The sequence below is a fragment of the Chrysochloris asiatica genome, unplaced genomic scaffold (assembly GCF_000296735.1).
Source record: "Chrysochloris asiatica unplaced genomic scaffold, ChrAsi1.0 scaffold00236, whole genome shotgun sequence".
Taxonomy (NCBI): Eukaryota; Metazoa; Chordata; class Mammalia; order Afrosoricida; family Chrysochloridae; genus Chrysochloris; species Chrysochloris asiatica.
The window spans coordinates 2,601,364-2,614,102 of NW_006408754.1; the positions used below are offsets into that span (position 1 = coordinate 2,601,364).

The following is a 12,739-nucleotide window of genomic DNA, read 5'->3' on the forward strand; positions in this document are numbered from 1 at the left end:
CAGAATGTATTGGCTAAATAACTCAAAAAACCTCTGTTACAGGAATAATTATTTTAATGGTTTCATAAAGTTTTAGGTATGTGTTCATGTATACATGTGTATGTTTACACAATTCAGATATCAGTTATAAGAACTATTAGAACTCTATTGTTAAAGGTAATGAGTCTATTTAAGTGAGAGCACACTCAATAAGCAATGCATTAACATGTAGTTTAGCAATGTGTATTTTTCTCTGGGAGTGTGAAATTTTACAGTCAATAACAATCAACTTTTAACTACGAGCCACTGGATTCAAGGATAGGCTGACACCATCTGTGTGCTCTATTTACCATAAACCTTCAGTCCTTGTTGCTTACACAAGATAAAATCTCAGATAATTGTTTCTTTATGTCCCTCCTCTGTAATCTTGCAGCTTGTGTAAACTTGCCAACCATATACCAAAGAAAGCTTCACAAACTTCATTCAGAATTTTCCATAATTAGTGAAGCAGTAAGTCCCTTCCATAAAGACTTTTCTTGATGAAAATTATCAACCCGAAATCGTAGGAAACTAGTACACTCAACCTCAGGCAGTCTTTAGCCTCCTCATCCTTCCCCTGTCAGCCCTTCCCTCCTGATACACTCATAAGCACAATCCCACATTTGTATACTGTCAAGCACTTATTCCTCAGTTGTGGTATCCCCTCCCAAGAAACTCTGACTCCTATAGAAAAACTAGTTCTGAACTTTCTTCTTCTTTCCATAGCTAAGCTTCAGCGCTGACCCCTGAGTAAATAGTAATTTAAGGAGAGTCTGTCTTGATAACTTTTCTAACTTGATTTCTATTGTTCTTCCAATTATACAAACACTATTTGGTAAGGCTCAAAGTGGCACACCTCCTATGGGTATGTATATTTAATTAGAAAGTACAGAGATTTCAACTCACCTTTGCTCTCCTAATTAATCTAATGGTAGAATTGGGGCAGGAAAGAGACTTCCTTAGAATACCTTAAATTCTACCACCGGTCATCCATACATTCTGCGTTTTTCAGGAAAACACTTTCAGTGTGAAGCTATAGAATTGTTACACTGTTTCCTTTTCAGTCTATTTAAAACCTTAGAATAGGTTATATTCATAAGCAAGTGTCTTCTCTTCAAACTTCAGACTACATCATAAGGTTTTACATTCAAATCTCAGTACCAACTTATTTTCCCTATATACCATGTGATTTGACATTTCCTCTGATGAGGTTTCCCAAAGGAAAAAAATACAACCTTTCACAGAACTAAGAGGATATTCATTATTAAAACAATACCACCTCAAAAACAGTGTATGTGACAGCTAAAAGGGCCTAGTGATAACTTGGTAGATTATCAATGTCTTCCCAAATGATCCCTATTGTGTTTCTGCGGCATAAGGATACAGAAGCTCCAGTTTATGACATTCAGAGTCAAGATAAGTAAATAAAAGCAGCTGACATATAAGTATATGAAATATGTATGACACACTGTCAGAAAATCTCTTTCTTAGTCTCAGTTTTATGGTTTTGCAGAACTGGAATTCTGTCACAGAATGTATCTTTGGGATACTTATTCACTGGTCAGTTTGAGCATGTGTATGAATTGTGATTTCACTTGCTAGTATGTGAGGAAGATATCTTAACATCAGAAGCTTGGGATTCTCTGTTATCACTATGCTTCAGTTTAGATTACAAGCAGTTAAGTACCGTGGAGTCTGTTCTGACTCATAGTAACCCTGCACAGGGTTTCCAAGGCTGCATATCTTTACAGGAGCAGAAAACCTCATCTTTCTCCCACAGAATAGCTGGTAGTTTTGAACTGCCAACCTTGAAGTTAGCAGCCCGATTCATAATATACGTGTACACACACACACATATGTATATAAACGTGTGTGTGTGTGTGTGTGTTAGTCTAGGAAGAGAGGTATCTAAAAAAATTGCACTTTTAGATTTGCTCTGTAGGATAAACAATGAACTGTGAATCACAAGTTCAGTGGTTGGAGCCCATCAACTGCTTTGTTGAGAGAAAGATGAGACTTTTTGCTCCAGGAAAGATTTACAACCTCAGAAACCCTTTACAGGATTACTATGAGTCAGAACCAACTCAACAGCACTTAACAACAAGACATCTTACCAGTGTACCTTGGAGTAAGACATAGGACTGTATATCTAATGCATTAAAACACAGACGTCCTTCATCAGGTTAATATTGACATTTCAGTCAGGACAATTTGGGGCTGGGAGGTATGGGGAAAGAAGGTAGAACATTCTTGTGCATTGTAGAATGTTTTCAGCATCCCTGACCTGTATCCACTAGATGACACTTTCCTCATCAGCTGTGAAAACTAAAAATGTCTCTTGTTGTTAAGTGCCGTCGAGTCGGTTCCGACCCATAGCGACCCTGTACAGGGTTCCTGAGGGTGTAAATCTTTACGGGAGTAGAAAGCCTCATCTTTCTCCCGCGGAGCGGCTGGTAGTTTCGAACCGCTGACCTTAAGGTTCACAGCCCGATTCGTAACCACTACGCTACCAGAGCTGGTTGATAACTGCTCTTCTATTATAAAAAGAGAATAGACTATGTTATTCTAGGACTCCAAAGCAACATATGAAGCTCTATAGTGGGTTTTATTAGGGATGGGAGCCTGTACACTGTTCTCTGTTCACTGTTCATGCAGCTCAATTTAGCACGGATTTAAGTTATGTTGGTAGTTGTCATAGATCTGGTGTATAGCAACTGGTATTAACTCATGCTTGATGGGTGAGTTTGCTGTATGGTTGTCATTGGGCTGAATAGGCATAATTTCTGTCTCCTGTTTGGTAAGGCAAGAAGATAAAACACACACAAAAGAGAGAAAGAAGGAAAAACAAACAAGCAAACAATAGTGAGGAACGGAAATAGTAAAGGAAAAAATAACAGGCAACAGCTAGAAAAAGAATACAAAAAATAAAAAGAGAAACTAGGGAGAAAAAAGAATAAGGAAGAAAGAAAGAGAAAAAAACTAACACAGAAGAGGAAAAAAGAAAACAAAAGAACTAAACACAATCAAGGACTGGGATGAGTGAAAAATAAAGTGACCAGAAGGTAATAAAGAAAAATCAAGAGGAAAAAAGAAGCAGTGGGGAGGAAAAGAGAAGCCGGAAAAAAAAAAAAAAAATGTAATGAAAGCAGACATCGAAAGGATAAAAAACATGAGAAGGTAAATATGGTAAGGGGAAGAAAGAATAAACTAGCCAAAACTATGAATGGAAAAAACTAGGGTAATTGCCAGACCCAGAGAGGCAAAAATTCTGGGGTCACATGTCAGCCAGAGAGTTCATGTGGTGGGTGGCCAAGGGATGAGACGGTGACACTTCTAGGCCTAAATGGAGTCCCTATAGGCCTAGATGTTGTGCATAGGAACTGCATTCTGCATCCAATCTCGAAGTAGTTTGTATAGACCCCAAAGGAGCTGTGAGACCAGGGTATTTTCTGTTCCTGAGCAGGCCACACCTGATTCCAGGTGCTGGGGTTGATCCTGCTAACTCCTAACTCACCTTGTTGCAGCTCACAACTATGTTGCTCATCACCATGTGGTTCTGACTATCAGGAGAGCAGGAATTTCACTGTAGGTAGGACTGGCCATAGCTCTGGTCGCCAGGGTAATGTGAGGTGTAAGATTAAAGTTCACCCCTTTTTCTCTGCCATTAAATGTTATGTGTCTGCATTAACTGCCCTCTGCCTTCAAAGCTGCCCATAAGTGTTCAAAATGGCTGCCCTGGGCCAGTTCTGCAATTTTGGAGCAGGGCTCACCTTAATCCAGGAATGGATATTGGTGTGACCAGCTCCCAACTCACTATGATTTGGCTCACAACTGTGCTGCTTTCTACTGTGTGACTACAATCCTGGAAGAGAAGAAGCTTCACTAGCCATATATATGGGTAGGAACTGGTCATCAAGAGAGTGGGGGGAAGAAGGACAAAAATTGCATCTTCATGTCTGCTAGTCAACAATATGCCTCTGCAATACAAATATGCTATATTCTCTCGGAGCTGCTCACCATTGTTTAAAATGGTTTCTCCACATCTGGTGGACCTGACAGGTCACCAGTCTGTGTCCTTTTTTTGCCATCTGTTTATCTTCCTCTCCTAGTAATCCTCTTTTCTCTATCTCTTCATCTGAAGCTCAGGGTTCCAGGACTATCATCTGCATCTGTTTCATTTGGTTTCCCATGTCTTGGTTGTTAAGGGTCTGTGGCATGTTTCTTCCTCAGATACTACCTTGTTGCCTCCCTATCATCTATTTCATTATCTTTTCATGTTATTTCTTCATAAAGTTTTTGAAGCCCACTCATAGATACAAATATACACACCCCCCATTTAGGGCTTAACTTTATTTTCTTGCTCTGTTTCCTTTCTTGCATGTTCCACCTCCCCAACTTAGTCATTATGAGTAATAAATTAGCATGTGTTTCTGAAAAATTCCCTAAGTTCCTTTTGTTATTATATTGTAGGCATTTGGGTAAAACTAAAGCAGTTGTCAACCTGTGTTTAGGGAATTTTCCCCCCAGAGAATATTGCTACCATTTTTCACTCTCAAAGACAAAAGTTCAGAGCTTGAGAATGAATATGTTTTGGATAAAATGATATGAATAAAAGATGGCTGTGTTGGGGTACGTGATATGGACAGTAATATAGAACATTTAAGCTATTTGTTATCAGATATGCAATTTTTTGCTTGTGTTTTAGGAAAATAAGAAAGAAATGACCTCTCATTTTATGAAGTAATGTCCTTTGGAAAAGAGAAGTTGTAAGGAGTAAGAATTTTGCTGTCATGGTGTGTCACTTGCTAATCCATAGCAAACAGTTTCACATGGGTTTCACCACATCTGTGTGGAACAGTTTGCCACAGATTAACAAGTAAACACAAACAAACCTGTGCTTATCTTGCTTACTGGGTACTCTCTGTCAGCTATTACAAATAAGAAAACAGCCTTGATTCTGTAGGAAGATGCTCTGGGGTTGAGAAAGAGACACATGCTAGCCATACTTAGTAGAATCTTCAATGTAGTGACAAAATGTGAACAGTTGACAGCAGTTTGCTAAGCTAAGTACAAAGAAGTCCATGCTTACCTTGATTTTGGGTAATCTAACACTGGCAGTTAGGCTATATGATTCTATAGTAGTTGGAAATTGATCTTCCTTGCCAGAGACATGGAACCCAGTCAGTCTGGGCACAAATTGTAAATTGCAAGAGGTTGGAGTCTGAATGGTCTTGGCATGTTCCCCAATCAGAGGCAGTGATAGTTCATTGTACTAGACCCTAGAGGAAAACAAAATTTCTCACTGGTTTGAGGAAGTGGTGAACTTTGTCTGTTGATGTCTTCCTGACTTACGATTCCCTAGAAATGCCCTACACACAGGTACTGGCATTGGAGACATAAAAAATTACAGCAAGAATCTCCACTGACTTTTTAGCACCTGCCACTTTCTCTTCTGGTGTGGAGTCCTGGTGTGGCGCTGTAGGTTAATGCGCCCAGACAGCAAAGCCGTTTGAACTGCGAAGTCGGTGGTTCCAGCTCACCAGTCGCTCTTTGGAAACCCTGTATAGGGTCGCTATGGGTCGGATCCGACTTGACGGCACTTCACAACAACAACAACTTTCTCTTCAATTTGTTTCCTCCAAAGGGGACAAAAAGAGAACGAAACAAACAAACAAATTGCCATTTTCTTTCTTAATTGTTCATATCACTGATGTTCAGATTAATAAAACTCAGAGGATTCTCTTTCAATATCAACAGAGGGCCTAGTTCCAGGTCCCTAACTAAATCTCGGGCAAATAACTCGAATCACATTGAAGGAGAATTACACAGACATCTGAGAGTAAGTCAGACTTACAAACGCGGTCTGCTAAAAACGATCTGTGATTTGTCCATTTGTACATCAAACATTCCTCATATTATCACAAAATGTCTACCTGAGCTTGTGGCATAGAGATTTTATCACACTAGAAAGTAATTATCAGAGTGGAGCATAAGTCTAATATTGGAGTCTAAAGAAGAATTACTTGCTAGGACTTTTTGGTGAGGAAAGTGGCAGGAAAATGACTTTTTTTTTTTTTTTTATCATGAAGGAAGTGATGGCTAGACCATCCAAGTTGTCCTCAATGAGCATTAATGCATTAGGGCCTAGATGTCTAGAAAGTGTCCTAGATAGTGAACACTGTTAGTGCATGTACATGCAAGTTCTCTGGACATTCAGTGCCAGGCTCAGAGACTGCAAAAAGTGGTTCAAAGTTTGTTGAAGAATGAGATGATGGTAGTAAGAGTAGGATATTTACTTCAGTTTTCTAATTCTCTTTAGAGCTACCACATCCTATCATAAGTTGGAGCATGGGACAAGGGAGACGTCTATAGATGGAGAAGACCAGGCTGGGGGCTAGTAACATCAAAGACGCAAGCACAGAGAAATGCAAAGACTGATTTGAAAATTTGGGAAGCAAGTATGTTCCAGGCAAAGAGACTTGAGTTTGGAAATCATGAATATGCAATGGTTGAGATTTCCTAGTTGGTTATCATGTGTTTCTCACCTTTCTGTTCACCAAACTGATATCTTCCCCTTCTATATTCAAATGATATGGCCACAAGCAGGCCATGGCCCACCCCCACAGGACTTCACTGGCAATGACAGATAGGTGGTTTCACCCAGACAGGTCAGACCCCACAAGCATAACCACGAATGTATCCGGTGACAGTGTGCCCTGCATGACACGGGAGGTGAGGGAGGAACTAGAAAACCCAACAGACTCTTTTTTGAGAAGCCGAGTGCTATTTATCCCTTGTTATGTTCTATACTGTACCTTCTGCTGGGGCAGAAACAGTCTGGCACTAGATTGGGAAGGGAAGATAGAGGAAAGGGAGGAGGAGGAAGGTGGTAACATTGTATGACATCAGAGGGGAGGAAAGGTTGGGGTAGAAGAAGGTAAAAAAGAGTTATTGTTGTTATTAGATGCCATTGAGTTAGTACTGACTCATAGCAACCCTGTGCACAACAGAACAAAACACTGCCTGGTACCATGCCAACCTCAAATCGTTGCTATGCCCATTGCTGCCACCACTGTGCTAATTCATCTCGTTGGGGGTCTTCCTTTTTTTTTCTGAGCCTCACTTTATCAAATATGATATCTTTCTCCAGGTACAGGTCTCTCCTAATAATATATCTGAAGTATGAAAAACGAAATCTGGACATCCTAGCTTCCAAAGAGCATTTTGGCTGTCTTCTTCCAAAATAGATATATTTGTTCTTTGACAGTCCATGGTACTTTCAATATTCTTCTCCAACACCATAATTCAAAAGCACCAATTCTTCTACGATCTTCCTTATTCACTGTCCAACTTGTGCATGCATATGAGGTTATTGAAAATACTATGGCCTGGATCAGGTGCACCTTAGTCCTCAAACTGACATCTTTACTCTTCAATGCTTTAAAAATGTCTTGGGGAGCAGATTTCCCTAATTCAATACGTCGTTTTATTTTTTGATTGCTGCTTCCATGAGTGTTGATGGTAGAGCTGAGGAAAATGAAGTCTTTGACAACATCAATCTTTTCTCCACTTATATGGATGTTGTTTATTGGTCCAGGGGTGAGGATTTCTGCTTTCTTCACATTGAAATGCAACCCATAGCAAAGGCTGTGGTTTTTTATCTTCATCAGTAAGTATTTTAAGTCCTCTTCACTTTCAGCAAGCAAGGTTGTATCATCTGCATATCACAGGTTGTTAATAAGTCTTCCTCCAATCCCGATGCCACGTTTTTCACCAATGATTTAGCACAGAATTGTTCATAATAGCAGAAAGACGAAGGAAGCCTAAGAGCCAATCTAGAAAAATTGGAAGTTGTCAAAAATGAAACGGAACACATATACATCGATATCCTAGGCATTAGTGAGCTGAAATTGACTGGTATTGGCCATTTTGAATCTGACTGTCACAGGGTTTACTATGCAAGGAATGAAAAATTGAAGAGGAAAAATGTCACATTCATCATCAAAAAGAACATATCAATATTTGTCTTCAAGTACAACATTGTCTATGAACAGTGTTGAATAATAATATGTGATAGAATAATAGCCATATGCCTACAAGGAAGATCAGTTAATACCACTATTATTCAAATTTACACACCAACCACTAAAGCCAGTGATGATGTAACTGAAGAATTATGCTAACTTCTTTAGTCTGAAATTGATCAAACATGCAATGAAGATATATTGATAACTTCTGGCAATAGGAATGCAAAGGTTGGAAACAAAGAGGAAAATCAATCCTTGGAAAATATGGCCTTGGTAATAGAAACAATACTGCAGATCACATGATAGAATTTTATAAGACCAATGACTTCTTCGTTGAAAATATTTTTAAAACAACAAAAAAGATGACTTTACTCATTAGTGAGATATAAATCAAAACAATGATGAGATATTGTCTTATCCCTGCAATAATAACAGAATTCAATAGACAGAAAACAAGTGCTGGTGAGGGGGTGAAGAGATTAGAGATGCTGAGCGTGTTCTTCCCTTTGGTTTTCCAATTCCAGGTCTTTGCACATTTAATTTTAATATTTGACTTTGTGGTCTCAAGATGACCTTTGAAATTTTCTGTTCAGCTCTAATACCTCCTCATTTCTTCCATGTGCTTTAACGTCTCTATGCTGGAAAGCAGGTTACAGAGTCTCTCCTGACATCCATTTTGGTCTTTTCCTTCTTTCTTGTCTTCTTAATGATCTTTTGATTTCTTTCTGTATGATGTTCTTGATTCCATACCACAACTCTTCTGGTCTTCAGTCTTTAGAGTATAATACATCAAATCTGTTCTTCAGATGATCTCTATATTCTGGTGAGCTATATCCAAGGTCATATTTTGGCTCTCATGGACTTATTTTCATTTTTTCAACTTCAGCCTGAATTTGTATATGAGCAATTGACAGTCTATTCCACAGTCTGTCCCTGGTCTTGTTTTAACATATGATATGGAGATTTTCTACCCTCTCTTTCCACAGATTTGATTTCTGTGTATACCACCTGGTGAGGTCCATGTGTATAGTTATCTTTTATGTTGTTTTAAAAAGGTATTTGCAATGAACAATTACTGGTCTTGCAAAATCCTATCATGTGATCTCCAGCATCTTTCTATCATCAAGGGCATATTTTCCAATGACTGATCCTTCCTTTTTGTTTCCAACCTTCACATTCCAATTGCTGGTAATTATTAATACATCCTGATTACATATTTGATCAATAATACATACTGAAGAAGTATAGTACCCCTGTGTTTTCCCTTTCCAATCACTGGTAATTATTAATAAGTCTTGATTACATATTTGATCAATTTCAGACTGAAAAAGTATAGTACCCCTGTATTTCCATTCTTTCTCAATTTTACTTTCTATCATTTAACCTGCCTTCTTTACCCTCATTCTATTATTCCTTAGCAAAGAACTATAATGCATATGAGTTCACATTAATATTGCTAGACACCAATGAGTCAGTCCTGACTCATAGTGGCCCTTGGCAAAACAGAAAGACACCTAGTCTCACAATGTGTTATTCTTTTATTTATTTTTTTTTCATTTACAAATTTGATTACTTTTTTCCCAAAAAATACATATAAATGAAAAGCTGATCTTCAAATGCAGGGAGGTCTTTGCCTATAATGTAGTATTACACTTACATCACATAACATTCTCGTAGGAAAATCGGTATGCAGCTCTTTCACACAAATGTTTATATACACATATACACACACATAGAATAGCTATGTAAGTAGACAATACTTTTATACTTACACACATTCCTCTGGTAGAAAATTAGGAAACTGGGCAATTCCCCTGTTTTCCAACCTCTGAACATTTTTTTCCAAAGATGAAACATGTAAAATACATGAGCTCTTTTGGACATATACACCTGTTATTATGATTGACAAGGACCTTGCACATGAATGACACTTGTACTTCTCAAAGAAAAAAAGATCAACATCTGAATAAAAATGCAAAGTTGAAGAAAAAGATTATCAAAATCGTTATGTACATTCTATGTACATGGAGAAATACAGAATCTTCACGTAGGAAGCAGATCCATGACCCATGTCAGTCTTCCATGACATGCAATCAGCACCTGCTGGCAGTAGGCATGATCGTCCTGTCCAGTCACATGCTTCTGCTGGCCCCAGAAAGTTAAACAGTCTGTAATGAGGTCATGTGGTAGATTCCCAGCTTCCTCAAACCAAGTGCAAAATCAACTTCTATGACTCAAGAGCTCAACCAGGCCAAAGCTTTGGTATATACTGGAGGCTGTTTGGGTGATAACCAAAGCTTCAAGGTTATGCTTCCCCAAACAAAAACAAAACCTTGTCCACAAGACTTAACAACTACATAAATAAACTAACTGTATAAAGAGGAACAAGCCACACTTCCTCCTTTAACCAAAGGTTTACAGGTTCCTAGGCAGCAGTTTTAAAAGCACCAACTAAAGTCATTAATGCTTCTACTAAACCACCATGTGTTGTAAATGGTGAGAATGCTTTGAAGACAATGACCTCTCAGTTCTAGCCCTCTGTGGCTATGTCCTTGTCCATGGGCTCCAGTGTCCATAGATCTCACCACACTTTGGACCAACCAGCCTTTCCTCTTTTCTCTCTCATCTCCAGGTCAACAGGAGTCTGTGGACCATGGTTGAACTCAGCCCATTTCTTCATTATTGCCTTTCCCCCTCTTCCACTCACCAATAGACCAATGTGGTTGCCAGAAAGCTTACAGCCCTGCTCATGTGTTCCTTTTGAGTTTCAGTCTTGGAAGGGGGTTTGTGCTGAAGGAACTTTATTGCTTGCCTTGATGGTGCCCTAGAAAATAACTTGCTTGTTCTTGTAGCCAATCAGACTGCTGTTTTGGTTTTGGATTTTTCCTCCTGACCTTTTTTGTTGCTCTAGCTCTTCCAGGCTGGTCTGATTGTTCTTTCTAGTGAGAATGTCTCAGTTCAGAAGGTTCTGGATGTGGCTCAGGATCCCACCTAAGGTCCTATACATTGCAAAGTCTCCTCAAGCAATTTTTTAAAAAAACCTAATGGCTACCAAGGATTAGAGGGGCCAGAAGCGAAAATCACTAACCAGAATTAGTGATATATATCAATTTGGGTAAAGAAAAGGGCAATATACATTAAGAGGGTGTTCAGTACAATATCGCTATATAAGGAAGACACAGAGACAAGTGCAAAGGTTATACACAACAAAGATAAACACTACATTATCAGAAATAATAAATATTGATTTACAAATGGATACGTAGGCAGAAAGGAATGTGAACAGATCTGAGTAAGAGAAAAGGGACTATACTTGCAGCTATACATAGGTTTGACATACAATATTGCCACAAACATATTTGTATGTGTTACTATTCGTATATTCATGTTTATAATAGAGCAAACAGGGGGCAAAGATATAATATAATCTTCTTAGTCATAACCAAATACCTGGAGAGAATGAGTCACTGAGCCTGGATGTTTAGGAGCATAGTTTCGAGGGACATCAAGGTCAATTGTCATCATAGAGTTCACAAAGATAATGTCCTATTTCCTACTTTGGTAAGTAGTGAATGGGGTTTTGATAGCTTGCAAGCAGCCATCTACAGTGCAAATAGTGTTCTCTTCCCATATGGAGTAAGGAAGAATTAAGAAAATCAAACACTCATGAAAAAAATCCAAAGGGCTAATGTATCATGCAAACCTCAACCATTACCACCCTGAGACCAGAAAAACTAGATGTTACCTGTCTATCACTGCTGAATGCTCTGACAGGGATCACTATAGAGCACTCTGTAGAATGGGAGAAAAAATGTGGAATAAAACTAAAAAAAAGATTAGGTTTACTGGTCTGACAAAGACTAGTGAAACCCCCAAGATTAAAGCCCTTAGACACACTTCAGAATCAGAACTGAACTTACGACAATGGTTCAACTTTCAGTCAAACAACAATCCTATAGGTTAAGCAATAAAACCAGGGAGGTATGCACTCTTTGGAAAAATCAACCACATGAAAAGTGTTATTTGCTCTAGGATAAAATTCAGAAGGCAGAAATGGATAGGAAAGAAGGATAAATGGAAACAGTGAAAACATATGAAGGAAGTGGGAAGAGTGTTACACTGTGGATCTGCAATCAACGTCATGAAGCAAAACGAGTTTGAATTGTAGAAGGGACAAACAATTTGCTCAGTAAACTTTCTCTCAAGTGACAAGAAAAAATCAAAATATATTTCAAAATAATAAAATAAATATTCTGTTTCAATTGACTAACTAAAGCATTCTTTGGTGTGGAACATGAATGCCATTTTAAAGTTATTTTTTGATTCATGATACATTTTGAAATAAAATATATAAAAGGGTTTCAGATGGTTCCTGGGAAAATTTCATCATCTTTTAATTTCGGTTTCCACTAGTTTTTGGAAGCCTTTTTGTTCTGTATAAAATTTAAGCCTTTGCCTTTTCTTTTGTTTTGTTTTACTGGAGAGAAATATTAAGAACTTTCTACAGAGGTGGGAAAAAATCCTCAATAAATCTGATATCTGGCTTCCTTTTGCTTTAGCTACCAGTATGTAGTATTTTAAATAATTCAAGATAAATTAAAGAACTATAATGTAAACCTAATAAATAAATGAGTCCTTAAGGTTGGAAGGCACCCAAAAACACACTCGATCATAATGAAGTGACTAGAGCAAAG

General features: G+C 38.3%; 1 pseudogene; it reads left to right on the forward strand.

The window, feature by feature from the left end:
* The first annotated feature begins 1,355 nt into the window (after positions 1–1,355).
* The window catches only part of LOC102814283, a 19,896-nt pseudogene continuing 8,512 nt past the window's right edge, over positions 1,356–12,739 (forward strand).